This window comes from Camellia sinensis, chromosome 9 (assembly GCF_055761805.1).
Source record: "Camellia sinensis isolate YWXY chromosome 9, ASM5576180v1, whole genome shotgun sequence".
NCBI lineage: Eukaryota > Viridiplantae > Streptophyta > Magnoliopsida > Ericales > Theaceae > Camellia > Camellia sinensis.
Window position 1 is genome coordinate 19,438,481 of NC_138969.1, and position 19,181 is coordinate 19,457,661.

Genomic DNA, 19,181 nt, shown 5'->3' on the forward strand with positions numbered 1-19,181 from the left:
ATGATTTAAGAAGCATACATCAAAGGTTTGTTTGTTTATTCTACACAAAAGAGAGAGTTGTTCTTCGGTGGATTCTGAAGAATTCGAGCCTGAAGCTTTGGTAGGTTCTGGAGTGGCTCATCATCAAGACAATTCCGAGGTGAAGACGGGGTTGGAAGAGACACATAGAGGTTGGTTCAATTCGGGCGTGGATTCGCTAGGTAATTAAGAGTATACCTGTATAATTCCTTTATATCTTCTTAGTGGATTGTTTTGTGGCTGTTGCCCGTGATTTTTTTTATCACAATTGGAGGTGTTCCAATTGTGGTTTTTTCCACGTAAAATCGTTGTGTCGATTTGTCTTGATTGTTTGATTGGGATTGTTGTTTTCTGCTTAAAATTGATACATAATCACAAATCAACATCTAGGGGATTTCTAGGTTTTTCAATATATATATATCCCTATTATATATAAGTCTATATATACATTTTTCTTCCATACCATGTCTACACCTCAATTACTCTTTTAATAAGTTCTTTCAAATAATTCTCATTCTTTTTATCTTCTCAAATGGCCTCCACAAGTCTATTGTTAGGACTCTTATCTTTATCATTCTACGCTGCCTTGGCTTCTGACAATAGTCCTCTTTAAGATTTCTGTGTTGCTGAACCAACTGGTCAAGGTACAACACCATTCTTGCATGTCTTTGTATTTGTGTACAAACTCTAATTGCAAGATTATTATTTATTACTAATAGTGATTGTGTGACTTTCTTGATCATGACAGTGCTAGTGAACGGTCTTGCATGTAAGAACCCCAGCATGGTTTCAAGCCAATGATTATTTCTTTAGTGGACGTCACATGGCCTCTAAAACATCTAATGCAATTGGCTTTAAGCAGACCCCAGTTAGTGTAGCTCAGATACCGGGGCTTAACACTCTTGGCGTATTAATGGTCCGTATTGACTATACACCAATGGATATCAACCCTCCTTACACCCACCTTTGCGCTACTGAAATCTTGACAATCCTAGAAGGTAGCTTTGTGTGAGGACATATTTTTTGGATAGTAACACGTGGCCAAGATGGCACCGAAGTGCCAGCTATGGTGCCATGTGTCCTTGACTTGATGTGAGGTAATCTCGGCTAGGCCGAGGTTATCTGCGGAGATATCGGAATCCGAAATGAACGAATAAGTTACAAGAGTCCTAGAATGAGGGAGGGCTTTAGCCTGGATAAGGATAAAACTCTTAGAGAGTTTATCTTTATCTATTTGAGAGTCCTGGATAGGCATTGAGCCAAAGTCCATTGAAGCTAGACTTCTACAAGGATCAGGTCAGTGTTGGTTATAAAAGTAAGGCACCCTCGTGGGTCTAAGGTACGCTTTTTGTATTATGAATTGTGAGTTAAACACTTTTGTTATCTTTGAGAGATAACTGACTTGATCGTCGGAGTGTCCCCGGGTGGATGAACCACCGCCAGAGTCTTTTTTTTTCTGTGACAGGTCGTTTGGGCCCAATCTGTTCTGCCAGTGTTCTCCAGCTGAGTACCTATTTGGCAGTGTAGTTAGAAAACTACACACACAATTTGGTGTTGTCTGTGGGAAAGAAAGGAGAATAGATGGCCAACGATGGACAGAAAGAAAAGGTTGGAGACGACATCCCTACTAGGAATGGTAAGCACATTAACCCTAACGGGAGGAAGATAACTACAACGAAAAAACTCGGGATCAGAATCCCGGAGAGAAAGACGTCGGCAAGGAGGGCGACGTACCAAAGAAGTCAGACTGAGACGGGTATTATAACAAGGACGACCTCCAGGTATGGAAAGATAGATGCCTGCGGAGGGACGACGAAATGAAGGGAATGGCGAACAAATTGGTGGACCTGCAATCGGTCGTCAATTTCATGATGCAGAACAACGTCATGCAGCCACCATTCCCGTTACAAGACACGTCGATTCCAGCGGCCAAGAACAATGCCCAGAAGGGAGGGCAGAAAACAGTCCTTACAGTCCCTCAACACACCAGGAGCAAGGAACACTCTCACCGACCTTCAAGGGAGGTCAGGCGAGGAGAGTCAATGAAGGGGGATTCTCGGAGGACGCATCGTACCAAAGAAATTGACCCCAAAGAACATTGGCATGTTCAAGGGAAAGAACTGTGTTGCGACGTAACTAATGGAGAAAGGTCCAAAAGGACTCATAACGATACTGGGAGTAGCGCACCGAAAAGGTTGAAATCCATTGATAGCCGAGCTCTTAGATGAACCAAGGAGGACTTGAGGGATTACCTCCAGAGGAAGTGACAAGATGCCGAGGTAACCTCACCTCTCAAGCTGAGAACGCCGTTTTCGGTTGAATTGGACAAATTTGAGGCCCTGAAAATGTTTCACATGCCGAGATTCAAAATATACGACGGTAAGTCTAACCATAACTTTCACGTCGGCTTGTACCTGAACTCAATGGCACTATACACCAGGAACGAATTGTTACTCTGCAAGGTGTTCCCCTCATCCTTTAGGGAGATCGCATCAGACTGGTTTCACAAGTTGCCAAAAGGAAACTGTGAAAAGTTGGGAAGGCCTAGCCGAGATGTTCGTGGCTAGATTTGTGACAAACAAACTACATCCATTGAGGGTGGATGCCCTGATGGCTCTAAGAATTGGCGAGGATGAAAGCCTTAGGGCCTATGCCAAAAGGTACTATGAGGTGTTCAACTGATTACCAAGATGCAACCATGAGGTGGCGATCATGTCTTTTAAGAACAGCCTGAAAGATGATTGCCTGTTTCGAAAATCACTGGCAAAGACATTGCCAAAAAGTATGGAGGAACTTAGGGCTAGGATAGAAAAGTATGCCAGGGCTGAGGAGGACACGCCGGGGGCAAAGGTGTCGAAACAAGAGAAGAAAAATGGCTCGCCGAAGCGAGGTCGAGGTAATAGTGGGTACAATAAGCAAGAGACAGGACTGAGGGCTGCACAGGCAGTCACAACCGTATTCCAAATTCCGATTTACAAAGTCTTGGAAAGAATCCAGAATCAGCCCTATTATAGAGCACCAGAGAAGCTTCCTGGTGAATTTATAGGAAGAAGTCTGGGGAAACACTGTGCCTACCATAACGAAGATGGGCATCTAACTCAAGGGTGTAGAGCCTTAAAGGCACATTTGGAAAACCTGGTAAGACAAGGTTATCTAAGGGACCTGGTAGATGAAACCAGGATAAGGGAAGAACAAGCAAGACTGCCTCAAGCACCGGCAGCACCACCTCAATGTGATTCACTTGAAGGTCAATGAGAACGAGATACGTGGGAAAACTCAGAAGGTAAAACACTTGCAACATGTGTATCAGGTCCGACAGAAGAGACCTAGGGTAGACGAGTGCCAGGGACCAGTGGTATCCTTTACTGAAGACGACCTAGAGATGGTGCAACATCCACACAACGATGCCTTGGTAATATCCTTCTAGATTGGAGAGTGCCAGGTAAAGCTAATTCTGATCGACCAGGGCAGCTCTTGTGACATCATGTACATTAGGTGTTACAAGGAGCTTGGCCTTCACCAAGATGATCTGGAACAATCCAATGGTCGGGTTCAATGGAAAGCCGACATGGCCCTTGGGGGCAGGAAGCCTGGAGGTTCAGGCTGGCACCAAGAAGGTAAAACCTGAGTTCACAATAATTGACACTCCCTCCCCTTACAATGTTATCTTGGGAAGGCCATGGTTGCACGCAATGAGGGCTGTTTCCTCAACATTGCACCAACTGTTACGGTTCCTAACAGAACATGGAATTGAGAAGGTCAGAGGGGATCAAGTGTAGGCAAAAAATTGCTCCATGGCAGCAATGAAATCCACCTGCAACATTCGAGAAGCAGAAGCAGCAGAGATTGAAGACGAGGACATGGAGGTCCTTGAGGACGTTGGCAAGGAACCAATCAAGAAAAGTGAGGAAGCCCTGAAGAAGATCTTAGTCCAGCAAGGGGATGAAGAATGCTTCTTCCTCCTTGGCTCAGGCTTGGTCGAGGAAGAGAAAAGGGAGTTCGAAGCATTCTTGAGAGTAAGCCTTGAGGTGTTTACTTGGATACCATACGAGATGCCTGGCATTGATCCTGAGGTCACTTGCCATAAATTGAATGTGGACAAGTCTACTAAACCTGCCATCCAGTGAGCAAGAAGGCCGACGTTGATGTATGTTGAGGCAGTAGAAGAGGAAGTGGATAAACTTCTGGAGGCCAGAGCCATTCGAGAGGTAAATTACCCGACATGGTTATCAAACACGGTGGTTGTGAAAAAAGAATGGGAAGTGGAGGGTCTATATGGACTTCACCAGCCTGAACAAGGTTTATCCCAAAGACAGTTTCCCTCTACCCAAGATTGACTAATTGGTGGATGCCACTTCAGGGCATGAGAGGATGAGCTTCCTACACACTTACAGAGGGTATCATCAGATAGCCATGTACCCCCCAGATGAGGAGAAGACCGTATTTATCACCCCAAAAGGGTTGCATTGCTACAGAGTGATGCCTTTTGGATTGAAAAATGCAAGAGCAACTTACCAAAGATTGGTGAGTAAGATGTTTAGGCATTTAATAGGCAAAACAGTAGAGGTTTACATTGATGACATGGTCGTAAAGACCAAGGAACCTGAGGATCATCTAGTCAACCTAAAGATAGTCTTTGACATCCTAAGGACATTTCGGCTCCGACTCAATGCATCAAAGTGCGCATTTGGAGTTGGGTCAGGGAAATTCTTGGGATACTTGGTCACCAACAAGGGCATTGAGGCAAGCCCGGATCAAATTAAGGCCATTCTGGAGTTAGAGAGCCTAACGTCGACAAAGCAACTGTAGATGTTGACTGGAAGGGCTACAACCCTAAACAGATTCATAAGCAGAAGTTTTGATAAATGCAAACCTTTCTTCAGTCTAGTAAAGAAAGCCACAGATTTCTTATGGATAGAGGAGTGCGAAGTCGCCTTGGCCGACTTGAAGAAATACTTGACCACTGCTCCAGTTCTCTCAAATCCAGTACTTGGAGAGGAGTTATTCTTATACTTGGTGGTCTCAGAGCATGCAGTAAGTGTAGTAATAATCAGGGAAGATAAGGGAGAACAGAGGGTAGTTTACTACGTAAGTAAAACCCTAGCAGATGCAGAGACCAGATACCTGTCCTTGGAGAAGTTGACATTGACTCTAATAATGGCCTCCAAGAAGCTAAATCACTACTTTCAAGCCCATAAGATTGTGGTGTTAACTGAGCATCCTTTGAAGTCCCTGTTGCAGCAAGGAGATCTGACAGGTAAGATAGCCAGATGGGCAATGGTGTTGGGCCAATATGACCTTGAATTCAGACCCAGAACAGCAATCAAAGGCTAAGTTTTGGCCGACTTCGTGGTCGAGTTCACACCAGGCGCCATCATACATTGGGCTCCGTCGAGCTGAGGTATATGATGTCCAGGTGAACAAAGAGAAACCCAGCTAGGAACAACAGAATAGAGGAAAGAAGAGAAACTCAGGCCCTGTAGTATTTACGTCGGCGACTCCTTCTTCCTGTTTGTCGACGGAAGTTCAAACCGACAAGGAGCGGGGGCAGGAGTAGTGCTAGTATCGCCGGATGGACAGATGCTGGAACAATCCATTCATTTGGGATTTAAGGCCTCAAACAACGAAGCAGAGTATGAAGCACTGATAGCAGGATTAAAGTTGGCAGCAGTAATGGAAGTCGACGAGGTAATGGTCTTCTGTGACTCCTAGCTTATTGTTAACCAGGCAACAGGCGAATACGCTACCCGAGATGAAAAGATGGTGGCCTATGTAAAGGAGGTGGGCAGATTGATAGCATTGTTCCAAAATTGCCGACTACAGCAAGTTAGCCGAGATGACAACAACCATACTGATGCCTTGGCCAACATGGCTAGTGCAATAAAACTAGGAGAGGTAAGGACAATAATGGTTGACTATTTATTAGGTCCAAGTGCAGAACCACTGAACACAGAGCATGAAGCAATATGTGTGGAGATGGGACCAAGCTGGATGGATGCAATAATAGTATTCCTTAAAGAGGGAAAACTTCCAGATGATCATAAAGAAGCACAAGATCAGACTGAAGTTGGCAAGATTCAGTCTGACAACAGAGGGGCATCTTTACAGAAGATCTTTTACTGGTCCCCTTTTGAGGTGTGTGCATCCTTCACAAGTTGAAGACTTCTTGTATGAGATACATGAAGGAGTATGTAGAAGCCACACTGGAGACAGGTCACTTGCTCATAGGGCCATTACTCAGGGTACTGGTGGCCCTATATGCAGAAAGATGCTGAGGCCTATGTCAGAAAGTGTGAGAAGTGTCAGAGGTTTGCACCTTTGATACACCAACCAGCAGCAGATTTGAACCAAGTGTCCATCCCTTGGCCATTTGCCCAATGGGGCATGGATCTTGTTAGACAACTGCCTCAAGCAACTGGACAAAGGAAGTTCCTGCTAGTGGTAATAGATTACTTCACCAAGTGGGTTGAAGCTGAACTCCTTGCAAAGATTTGGGATATTGATGTAAAGAACTTCATATGGAAGAACATCATCACCAGGTTTGGGATCCCAAGGGCAATAATAGTAGACAATGGTACGCAGTTTGACAGTAAGCTAATCAAGAGCTTCTGTGCAAAGTACAAGATTAAAAACTAGTATTCCACTCCAAGCTTCCCTCAAAACAATGGACAGGCAGAAGCATCCAACAAAACTATATTGGATGAGATTAAGAAAAAGCTAGAAGCAGCAAAGGCAAAGTGGGTGGATGAGTTGCCTAGTGTACTCTGGGCATATCAGACTACGCCGAAAAGATCAATTGGAGAATCCCCATTTGCCATGGCTTATGGCACAGAGGCAGTAATCCCATTAGAGGTCGACATTCTAGGGGTCAGAACCCAGGAAGTGGAGAATGGGACTAATGATGCATTTTTAGCCCAAGATCTAGATCTATTAGAAGAAAGAAGGGAGAATGCAACAATTCAGCTGAGGACATACTAGCAGCAGCTTGCCAAGGCTTACAACAAAAAGGTCAACCCACGAGAGTTTCAAGTTAGGGACCTCGTCCTGAGAAAGGTTGTCAGCAACAAAAAGAATCCTAGAGAGGGCAAGCTTGGCTCAAACTGGGAGGGACCTTATAGAATCATCTCGGTCCTGGGCAATAGAGCATATCGGCTTGAAGACAGTGAAGGCAAAGAATTGCCAAGACTCTGGAATACTTGCAACTTGAAGTTCTTCTATCATTAAGATTTCATTTTGTTTCTTTCCTTAAAATCTTTTGTTATTAGCCTGTAGACACCCCATTTTTGACCGTCCTCAAGACTTGGACGTCATCGTTTGAACATTCGATGATTATCCATGCTCGTGTTCGTTTTGAGTTCCTGAAGGTCTCGGCTACGCGCCTTGCCTTAGAACCTCTCAACTTGTCTATTTTGTGCTTGGTTGTGGACTAAGAACTTGTGGTTTTGTTTCTGAGGGAAGAGGGTGGCTTGTTGGCCAGCCCTACAACCCATCGGCCAGGCCTCATGCCTATCGGCCGTTCCTTCTTTCCATTGGCCATCAGTGGTGGCCGGTTAGCACCTCTGATGGCAGATCGGCACCTTTATTGGCCAGTCGGCCATACTTTTTGGCCGAGACCTTTTTGTTTGCTTTTGCAGATATTTTTGTGCTAGCTGTGACAGCTGGTGAGCACAAATTTCATCCTCCATACACTTGTATGGAGGATTGAACCAAGCCTCTAGCTTGTTTAACAAGCTTGAGACTTGGATTTCTATAAGAGGGGAGGCCTCTCTCCCTTTCCAGAGGTTCTGAAAATTTGAGATACAAAACATATCTCTCTCTCTCTCTATATATTTCTTTCTCTCTCTCTATATTTGCACTTGTTTGTGCTCAAAAGTGTATTTTCTTCACACTTTTGCACTAAAGCACCTAGTGAAACACCTTCACTACTGAGCTGAGATTCTTGGAGGTTTCTTTTGAGTGGTTTAAGCTTGGTATTTGCCTCTGAATTTGCTGTTTTAAAGAGGTTCTTCAAGGGTGAGTCTTTTACCTCTTTAAAGTTTTGTTTTCATAGCTTATTTGGCCCTATTTGCATGCTTATTTTGGTTTAACTCTTAACTGCAAAAAGTTCTGATTTTAAGTGCTTGAAATGTTTATTTAAGGCTTCTTTGGTGTTGGGGGTGGTCTACTCCCTTGCATGCCTTATTTGCTAGGCTTCTGAGCCATCACTTTAGGCCTTTGTGATCACCTTTATTTGGCCTCTTCACCATTGAAATCCAGAGGAATTTCAGTGGTGGAAAAGTGGTTTTGAGGTCCCAAATAGGAGGGGGTTGTGCCCCCTTCTCTTTTCTTATTTACTTGTGTTGGTGGCTCACCAAAAGAGCATTGTGACGTCCCAAACCCGCCCCTAAAAGTTTGGGCATGACCTATTCAGAAGTGGACACTTAACCTGTTGTACATAATATATGGGGTCTGAACGGAAGCATTATATATTATAAAATAACATGAAATAAAAAGAAACTATATCCATTGAGCGACCACTATCATGCCAGGATCACAAATAGTACATCAGATGGTGAATATTTACATACACATATACAAACATCGCCCCTTGCTTGGGTGTATAACAAAAACATTGGAAACATATTATAGGAAATTAGCGTACAAGCCAAAAACTTAGCAAAACTCCACAAAAAAATGGGCAGGCTTCATCCAAAGGCCTGGACACACAGAGGTTGACAAGAGAGAGATGGGATCGAGGGTTATGTCTGACCTGCAGATTTGCTACCTATAGAATCAGACATAATACAGAGTGAGACAATCTCAGTGAATAATAGTACTTAAATAATTCAATGATCAACTTGAATTACAATGCATATCAATGCGTATATAATGCAAAATACATGTAGTTAATCTTATCCTGTAATTGTTTCCAGAACGGCCTTGGGCCCAGTCTTCAAATAGAATGGCTTTAAGCCCTTGAACAGAGTGGCATTGAGCCCTTAAACAGAGTGACATTAAGCCCTTAAACAGAGTGGCATTAAGCCCAGAATGCAGAACGGCCTCAGCCCTGTTCATGCATGTATGAACCCAAGAGGTGTCTCGTACGGATTCTAGAGGTGACTCACACTGTAGCACTTAGTTCCCTACAACACTTTGTTTCATACCAGAAAATACAGATTGGCCTCAGGCCTAACAGATCATACAGAAGGGCCTCTGGCCTAACAGATCATACAGAATGGCTATAGGCCCAGATTGGCTTTAAGCCTAGTTCATGTATGTACGGACTCAAGAGGTGTCTCGCATGGATTCTAGAGGTGACTCGCATTGCAACACTTAGTTCCGTACAACACTTTGTTCCATATCAGAAATCATTAGGTCTTAAAGACCACATAACACATATCAGGTCATAACATCAACAGAACTAACAAACAGAACAGAATACCTCAAATTTATAAGAATACCGTCACACAATGGTTCATTACAAGTTGACATAATCGTTTTATGTATATCATAACATTAACAATACTTATTGATAGAAGACATATGTATCATTACAGTGCGATCAATAGGGACAGAACAATTTATCTCATAGCGGTTTCGATTCATCATTGGCAAACAGAATGATTCGGGGCTCACAAGCATCATTGTTCCATTTGTTCACCTTGAATCAATAAGGTTAACTTACAAATAACAGAACGTTAATAATGCCTATTAACAGTAAGCAAAACGCACTATTTGTAGTTCTATCCGATTATCCAATTATGTTAATCCATTTTAGGCAGATATCTATGTCGTAAGACATGTATCGAACCGAACAGACTGTAAGAGTCCATATGAGGGTATTTGACAACCCTCACAACTGTTTACTGATAATACCACTGATTAATGCTAAACTGTGACTGAACATGATTAAGTAATTGATTTGACTGACATTCTGAACTAATTGATTTAGTGTATTAGTTTAAATGCAATTCTATCTGTTTGACTGTTAATTGATCTGTTCATGTTTTAAGTTTAAACTGTAAATTGAAGGCCTTATCGGCGGCCGAATCTGAAATCGATTAATGTTTTATGTTAATTAGAATTTATATGATTTTATGGTAGATTTGATTGAAATGTGATTTAGAATGATTTAATTAGATTAAATAATGGTAAATTACATTAGTTGGCTTATTTACCAAAATGCCATAGAAGTGGGCCACTTTGTTAAGTCTTGTTAGAGCTTGTGTTGCATCATTTTGTTCATTCTTGAGACCAAAACCGATTGAGAGAGGGAGAGTAGGAGGAAAGACTTGAGTTCATCAAATTGGCTTGGAGAATTAGAAGATTTGGAGGATAATTGCACAAATTGAGCTTCCATTCTTGAAATTGAGGACCTAAGGTAGGAGAATCACCTTTTTGAACTTGTATTTAAGTTGTATCTTGCATGTTTCATGGAAGTTTGGCGATTAGAGTCTAGAATTGGTTCAAAATGTTGAATTGAAGCTTAAATCATGCATGCATGTACATGTTCTAGCATTTTGAGGTTGTTTTCATGGAAATTGCTGCATGCATGTCCATAACTTGATTATAGTTCATGAATTCATCATGTTTTTGGAAGTTTTGACTCATTTGATTACGTATTGGAAGCTTTGATTTCAATTGAACACATGCATGTTACATACACTTTATGTTCTTGAAGTTTATTTGAAATTGTGTTTAATTGACTCACCTTTGGGCTTTGATTTTGCAAATTGATCTTCAAAACATGTCATATTATGAGTTTTAAAGTGTATTCCAGAAAATTGGCCCAAAGGAATCGAATTTGATGCTTTAAATGTTGAGTTTTGTGCTTGGAGACAAATCTGGAAATTCCAGATTTTGGATCCATGCTCGAGCGGGGAACTCCACGCTCGAGCGTAAACTCTGAGTACATGCATCCCGCTCGAGCGGGGAAAGTAACGCTCGAGCGTGAAATGCGTGTATCCAGTACTTTTCATATGTTTACAGTCCGCTCGAGCGAGAGAGTTCACGCTCGAGCGAGGACCTGTGTCTCACGCTTGAGCATGGATCGAGCGCCTGTAGACACCCCATTTTTGACCGACCTTAAGACTCAGACGTCACCGATTGAGCGCTTGGTGATGTTGCATAATGTGCTTGTTCAGAAGTTTCAGAGTCACGGCCGTGAGCCCTGCCTCCGGACTTCCGAACCCCCTTTTGTACTTTGCCTCGGTTTGCGAACCAGGCTCGGTTTTCTTTGTTTCTTTCCCTGAGGGAAGGGAGAGGTCCCGTAGACCATCTCTCAATGTCCGTAGGCTACATTTTGTGGCCGTAGGCCATTTTTCCCATTTCGGAGTCCAGTTTCCGGTTTTCAGAGCCGTCAGGCCGTGTGCCTCGGTTCGGGACCGCTCAACCATCTCCTATTGCTCCGGTTTTTGGAATACATCTTATTTTCTCCCTTTTGAGGGACACTGGGGTCTGAGAAACCCACTTCGTGGCCGAACGCCACTTTCGGTGCTTAACAGCCCATTTTCGGGACCCTGAACTGCGCGTTTTGGCCCCCGAACATTCGTTTTGCAACATTTTTCGTTCATTTTTGGCAGGTACCTCTGTTTTATCACTAGAGAGGTCACTGAAGGGTGGGATGCCAGCAATTGTTGCAGCAACCAGTTATACATCCGCCGACGCCCTCCGGCGCCCGTTTTTCGCACTTCCGGGCTAATGTTGAACACCTTTGGCCCATTTTCTTGAACTTTGAACCACATATTTGTGATGTACACACATGGGAGGACCCTAAAAAATGGTGGCCGGCCATTAATGCTACTTGACCCTTTTGACCCCCTCCTTCCGGGCTAATGTTGAACACCTTGGGCCCATTTTCTTGAACTTTGAACCACATATTTGTGATATACACACATGGGAGGACCCTAAAAAGTTGGTGGCCGGCCAGTAATTCCACCTGACCCTTTTGAACCCCTCTTTCCGAGCTAATGTTGAACCCCTTGGACCCACTTTCTTGGACTTTTAACCACAGGGTTGTGTTGTACACAGATAGGAGGACACCATCAGTTGGTGGCCGGCCACTAAATCTGATTGACCCTTTTGACCCCTAGCCGGCCGGCTAGGGGGTGTGGCCGGCCGGCCACCTGCAGCAAAAGTAATAGGCCGGCCGAGCTCCTTGCACTGTGCACTTTACAGCTGTGGAGCTTTATCCCCCAGAAAAGATCTTTATCCGGGGGATATTTTGTGGGGGAAAGTTGCTCTCCTTTTCCCCCACCTTTACACCCCCTCTTTGGCCCTTATAACAAGCAAGCTATATCACATGTTGGGGTTAGAAAAAATTGTTGTTCAAGCCTCCATACACAACTCCATCTTTATCCTTCTCATTTCCTTGAAAATTTCTAAGCCCCTAAGCACCATTCCTTCTACACCACCAAGCTCTACCACCACCACCTCATTTCCAGCAACAAGGAAGGCTTCTCAAAGGCCAAAGAAGCTGCAAATTGGTTCAAGAAGCAACAAAATTCTTAGTCTTCAAGGGTGAGTAACATTTCTTCACTTTGACCCTTTTTCTTGATCCATTGGTAAGCCTTTTATGCTTTTTGTTTCAAGCTCCGGCCCTAACTGAAAGGGGCCCTCTTTTGAGCTCATCTTCACTTTTCATTAAGGGCTCAACCCTGTTTGAGCCCTCCATGACACACTTGCTTCATTGATCCTCTTATATGTCATAGTCTTGCATACTATTTTTGGCCCATGAGTAATCTGTTTTTGAGCATGTTGTAAACTGATATTAGGCTTATTTTGAGCCCCTCTTCAACATTGAAGAAGGGCTCAACACCATTTGGGACTTCCATGTTGTACTTACCTTTATACTCCTCTTTTCTTCCCCATTTTTGCATGCAATGGCAGCCTACCATGCTTTTGTTTTTGGCCATTTTACAGTTCTGAAAAAGTGCTTATTTTGGTCCATTCTTCATATTTCATTTAGGTCCTTTCATGGTTTGGGACCTCCATATGCCACTTCTTGTTATATCCCTCTTTTATTCCCCATTCTTGCATGTTTAGTTAGCCTATCATGCTTTTGTTTTTGGCCATTTTACAGTTCTGGAAATAGTCCTATTTTGGCCCATTCTACATGTTTTATTAAGGGTCTTTGGCTGTTTGGTGATTATTTTGTATACCTCATGTTATAGCCACTTTTGAGCCTCATTTTGCATTGCATTTTTTTAGCATGTTTGTATATTGATTCGAAGCTTTCCATACACTGTGAACATTCATATTTTTGGTCCCTCTTCAATGTTGTAGAAGGAAATTTTTCAGTTTGGGTTTTTCTTATATCACTTGCTTCATTACCCCTCTCTTGGCCCCTATTCTTGCATGATATTTTTGCCATACCTATGCTTGCTGTTTGGCCATGTTTATAACTGTGAAAGTGCCTTTTTTGGGACTGCCTAGCTTCTGTCTTTGCATTGCATGTCCATATTGTGCATGTTTGGCATAGCTATAGGCCATTTCGGGTGCCTAAATTCGCATTTCGGGACAATTCCACGCATTTGGTATCATTTCGCCTCATTTCGGGACTGCTTTCCCCCATATTTTAGTGCTGAAATTCCATTAGAATGATTTCATGCCATTTCCATGTCATTTCATCACATTCTATCATTGCCTCGGTTTGCGTGCCCGTGTGCACGCATTTCGAGGCACTTCATTTTTATCCGCCGGCATCTTATGTGAGTGTGGCTGAGGCTCACTCATGTTGGTATAAGCCCATATCATCATTTCATGTCATTACATCGCATTCTATCATTGCCTCGGTTTGCGTGCCCATGTGCACGCATTTCGAGGCACTTCATTTTTATCCGCCGGCATCCTATGTGAGTGTGGCAGAGGCTCACTCATGTTGGTATAAGCCCATATCATGTTTTCATGTCATTACATCGCATTTTGCCATCGCCTCGGTTTGCGTGCCCGTGTGCACACATTTCGAGGCACTTCGTTTTTATCCGACGGCATCCTATGTGAGTGTGGCTGAGGCTCACTCATGTTGGTATAAGCCCATATCATGTTTTCATGTCATTACATCGCATTTTGCCATCGCCTCGGTTTGCGTGCCCGTGTGCACGCATTTCGAGGCACTTCGTTTTTATCCGACGGCATCCTATGTGAGTGTGGCTGAGGCTCACTCATGTTGGTATAAGCTCATATCATGTTTTCATGTCATTTGCATCGCATTCTGTCATCGCCTCGGTTTGCGTGCCCGTGCGTACGCATTTCGAGGCACTCCATTTTTATCCGCCGGCATCCTATGTGAGTGTGGCTGAGGCTCACTCATGTTGGTATAAGCCTATATCATGTTTTCATGTCATTGAATCGCATTTTGCCACCGCCTCGGTTTGCGTGCCCGTGTGCACGCATTTCGAGGCACTTCATTTTCATCATCCGGCATCCTATATGAGTGTGGCTGAGGCTCACTCATGTTGGTATAAGCCCATATCATGTTTTCATGTCATTACATCGCATTCCGCCATTGCCTCGGTTTGCGTGCCCGTGTGCACGCATTTCGAGGCACTTTATTTTTATCCGCCGGCATCCTATGTGAGTGTGGCTGAGGCTCACTCATGTTGGTATAAGCCCATTTGTCATTTTCATGTCATTTGCATCGTATTCTGTCATCGCCTCGATTTGGATGCCCGTGTGCACGCATTTCGAGGCACTCCATTTTTATCCGCCGGCATCCTATGTGAGTGTGGCTGAGGCTCACTCATGTTGGTATAAGCCCATATCATGTTTTCATGTCATTTGCATCGCATTCTACCATTACCTCGGTTTGCGTGCCCGTGTGCACGCATTTCGAGGCACTTCATTCTTATCCGCCGGCATCCTATGTGAGTGTGGCTGAGGCTCACTCATGTTGGTATAAGCCCATTTATCATTTCCATGTCATTTGCATCGCATTCTGTCATCGCCTCGGTTTGCGTGCCCGTGTGCACGTATTTCGAGGCACTCCATTTTTATCCGCCGGCATCCTATGTGAGTGTGGCTGAGGCTCACTCATGTTGGTATAAGCCTATATCATGTTTTCATGTCATTGCATCGCATTTTGCCACCGCCTCGGTTTGCGTGCCCGTGTGCACGCATTTCGAGGCACTCCATTTTCATTATTCGGCATCCTATGTGAGTGTGGCTGAGGCTCACTCATGTTGGTTTAAGCCCATATCATGTCACATTTTTATGTCATTCGCATTGTGTATGTCATTTTCTCGGTTTGCGTGCCCGTGTGCACGCACTTCGAGGCACCTCATTTTCATAGCATTGTGCATACTAGGTTGTATCTTAGATTGCATTCTGTCATTTTCTCGGTTTGCGTGCCCGTGTGCACGCATTTCGAGGCATCTCATTTTTACAACATAGTGCATACTAGGTTGTATCTTAGATCACATTTTGTCATATTCTCGGTTTACGTGCCCGTGTGCACGCATTTCGAGGCATCTCATTTTCATAGCATTGTGTATGTTAGGATTGTATCTCAGTCGCATTTCATGCATGTCATGCATATTGCATCGTGTTCGGGATAGGAGTTAGCCCGGGCACGGGAAACGAGGTGCATTTCGTACTCCGAGTGACGGAACGCGTCTTAATTCCCCAGTCACCGACACTCCGGATTATCTATGATGGAGTTAGGTTTTATTGTGTTTTCATGTGCATTCATCCTATATTGAATTGTGTAATTCGACTCCTCGGCCATCATGCCTCGGTATGCGTGATTGGTGGCACGAGGATCGAGGCATGCATATATCTGTGCATGCATATATCTATGCCCCTTTCCTGCTCTCTGTTGCAGCAAAATAAAGAATCAGTAACTTTTCGGGACTTGGCACGCATTTCAAGAACAGGTGTAAACAGAGGCTAATTGGGGCATTCCGGTGGATTTCCGCGCAAGGCAACCCGGACATGCATCATCCATCAGAAGCAAGGCAGTCCCTGGCTTGCACGCCAGTTTTATTTGCTTTCTTAGTTAATTCATTAATTAATTAGGATTTTGTAATATTTTGGACTGTAATATTCTTTTATTCGGGACTGTAATATTTGGACTGTATTATTTATTCAGACCCTCCGAGTGAGGGCACAACTGTAATAAGTGTGCGTGAGTGTGATGTATGTCTTCCAACCCCACGTCTTTCTCCCTTTTATTTATCCGCTTATGATGGTTAGATTAGGGCATATTTAAATTAGCATACAGTATGACAGCATGTTTGCATTCATTCATCTGTATTGCATGCACCGGGCTTGGCGCATCATACTAACTGCATTGTACTTTCAATTTCAAAGTTGAATACATGATAGTTGTAACATTTCATATGCCATCTTAGAATAGCCGAGCCTGTTATAATTGCATTTTTCATGTGTTACATTAGGCATTTCTGTATAGTTAGGATCATGCATGATTTCTAATGAATTCCTATTTTGGCTTGGAGTACTCGGTAAGCTTTATGCTTTAGCATCCTTGCATGCGTGTGAGTGACTGCCATGAATAGCATGCTTACCATGAGGCTATATGCTTATCTGATATAACTGCCTGAATGCCTGTGGGTGAAGGTTGGGTTACTTAAATTGGAATAAATCATCAAATGTTTTAAAGCCTACCTGCGGGTAGCAAACCACTTTAAAAAACAAGCATGAAATGTTTTGTTCCAATTCAGGCGACTCGGTCTATATTTGTATGCTATGCGCATCACATAGTAACCTAGGCTAATAAACCGGAATAAGAACTCACAATGTTTTCAAAAATTGATATCATGGTTAGTAGAGGCCGGTCTATGACCGGGCGAGCGGGGGTGCTCACGAAGTGACCTTCCCCAATCGTACCCAAGTTCCCGAGCCGAGGCAACTTTGGTGATGACGGACACGTGGCCTTTTGGCACCGAGTCAGGGTTTCCTAAATTTCCCAAAATAAAATATTTAGGTGGCGACTCTGTATCTGGCAAAACAGTCCATGTTTGGCACTTCTTTCAAAAATCTGTTTTCTCAAAACGATTTGCCGGATTTGGACTCTTCGGTTCAGACTTAGAACCGTGACTAACGAAAGTTGAGTCCGAGCTGTAGCGAGGTCCCCCGCGGGCCTGTCTACAGTTTCTGGCGACTCTGCTGGGGATTTAGAGAACTTGACTCGAACTCATGATATCTGTTTTTGACTACACTTGTGTGATTCTTTGCATTGCATTTGCATTGGTGCGCCTAGGACACCGTGTTTGCCATCTGCTATTCCTGAACGGTTTGCCGGAGGCTTGTCTTGTCAAGGCATGACCATAAGGCTGACCGGTTGTGGGCTCTGCCAGTATGGGAACACAAACCCCAGTTTTACCGGGGCACCCTTTTTGACCATTCGACCTAGTGCATATTCGGATCCAGAGTGACCATTCCAAATTAGGACAGGCTGCTTACCCGTTTATAGGTTGTTTGAAACCGCTGCGTGCGTAGTGAAACCCTAGCTCCTGACAAAATAGGACAGGGAAACCCTACCCCAACATAGGGGTGTTTTGGCTCTCACTTATCTGTTATGTGCTTTAGAGTGCGTCTCTACAGGAATGCATGTATCAGTATATGAGTTTGGGTATCAGGCCTGCGGGCATCAGTTCAATATTGACAGTATCAGGCCTGCGGGCATCAGATCAGTATATGAGTTTGAGTATCAAGCCTGCGGGCATCAGTTCGGTATTGTCAGCATCAGGCCTGCGGGCATCAGTTCAGTATTATGGGTATCAGGCCTGCGGGCATCAGCCAGTATTTGAGAATCAGCTATCTGCGGGTATCAGATTCTGTTTTAGGGGACAGTGATACAGGGATAATAATCAGTGTTTGAGGACAGTGTGTTATTCAGCTTATTGACTGTGTGTTGTTATGCCCGACTGTGTGTCATGCATTTTATTTTAAGCTGTTATGCTGTCCGTTTATCTGTTTATTTATTTCCTTTTCGCTTTATTTATCTTTTGCTAGGTCAGTTCTAGCACAATTGCTTCCAACCCGACAGGCATTCCCCAAGCACTTTGGACATGAGGTCGTCGACTCCATCGATCTGAGGATCTAATCGACGGACAGCCGGTGTTCCATTCTCTACCCCCTGTTACCAGAAGGAAGCCGAAAAGGCGCAGTGTGTCAGAACAGAGGTTGTCAGAGCAGTGGGTTACTTCATCAGAGGACTATAGGACTGAGGTCTCAATTACTGCTGTAGAAATTGACATACTAGTTAGACAGATGGATCAACAAAATACATCAGGGATGGAAGCTCTAATGCACCAGATGCAGGAGAGCATGAGACAGATGCATGATGATGCCGCCCGTCAAACGGAGTTCTCCAAACAGCAGGCCGCGATCATGGCCCAACAGGCCGAACTAATCACCAGACTGCAACAGCAGAATGCGGCATCTGCTTCACACCAAATTCCTCCTCCGGCAGGGGCTCCGTTACCTGAGCAGGCACCTACTATTCAGAACGCCCCACCAAATGCCCAGAATACCCTGCCGCATGTCCAAAATTTACAAGAGGACACGAATCTTCCAACGGGGCCAGCTCCGCCCCCGCTTCCACCACAACTGTCCAAGGTCCATACATCCAATCACCCGGACTCTCCCTTCGAGGTCGAGGTTGATCATACAGCTCTGAAATTGAGCAAATTGGAGAAGCTCTTCAAGAAATCCCAAGGGGTCAAGGCTATGCCGGATATCGAAGATGGATATACCGAGGAGGCCGTAACACTCCCCGATAGGTTCAAAATGCCACAAATCGACCGCTTTGACGGGTCCGGCGACCCCATGGTCCATATCCGACTGTTTGCAGACATCTTGCGGCCAATGGGCCTAACACGACCATAGAAGCTCTCATTATTCGGCTGAACCCTGTCGGGTGTGGCCTCCCATTGGTACGCAAAGTTACAAGACGAAGTGAAGAGGAACTGGGATGAAATGGCTGAGGCCTTTGTCGCACAATATTAATACAACACTCAGATCGAGATCACAACTCGTGATCTCGAAACGACAAGGCAAGAGCCCAAAGAAACTTTCTCGGACTTTGTGATCCGATGGAGGGCAAAGGCGTCAATGATGACCTTAAGGCCCACTGACAAAGATCAAATCCGGATGATTGTGCGCAATCTCCACCCGAAATTGATGCAGAGAATGATTGTAGTCCCCTTCCCTACTTTCGCAGA

General features: G+C 44.2%; 1 pseudogene; it reads left to right on the forward strand.

Annotated features, from left to right (window-relative positions):
• Nucleotides 1-550: 550 nt before the first annotated feature.
• LOC145799045 (putative germin-like protein 2-1) overlaps nt 551-19,181 on the forward strand; it is a 65,044-nt pseudogene continuing 46,413 nt past the window's right edge.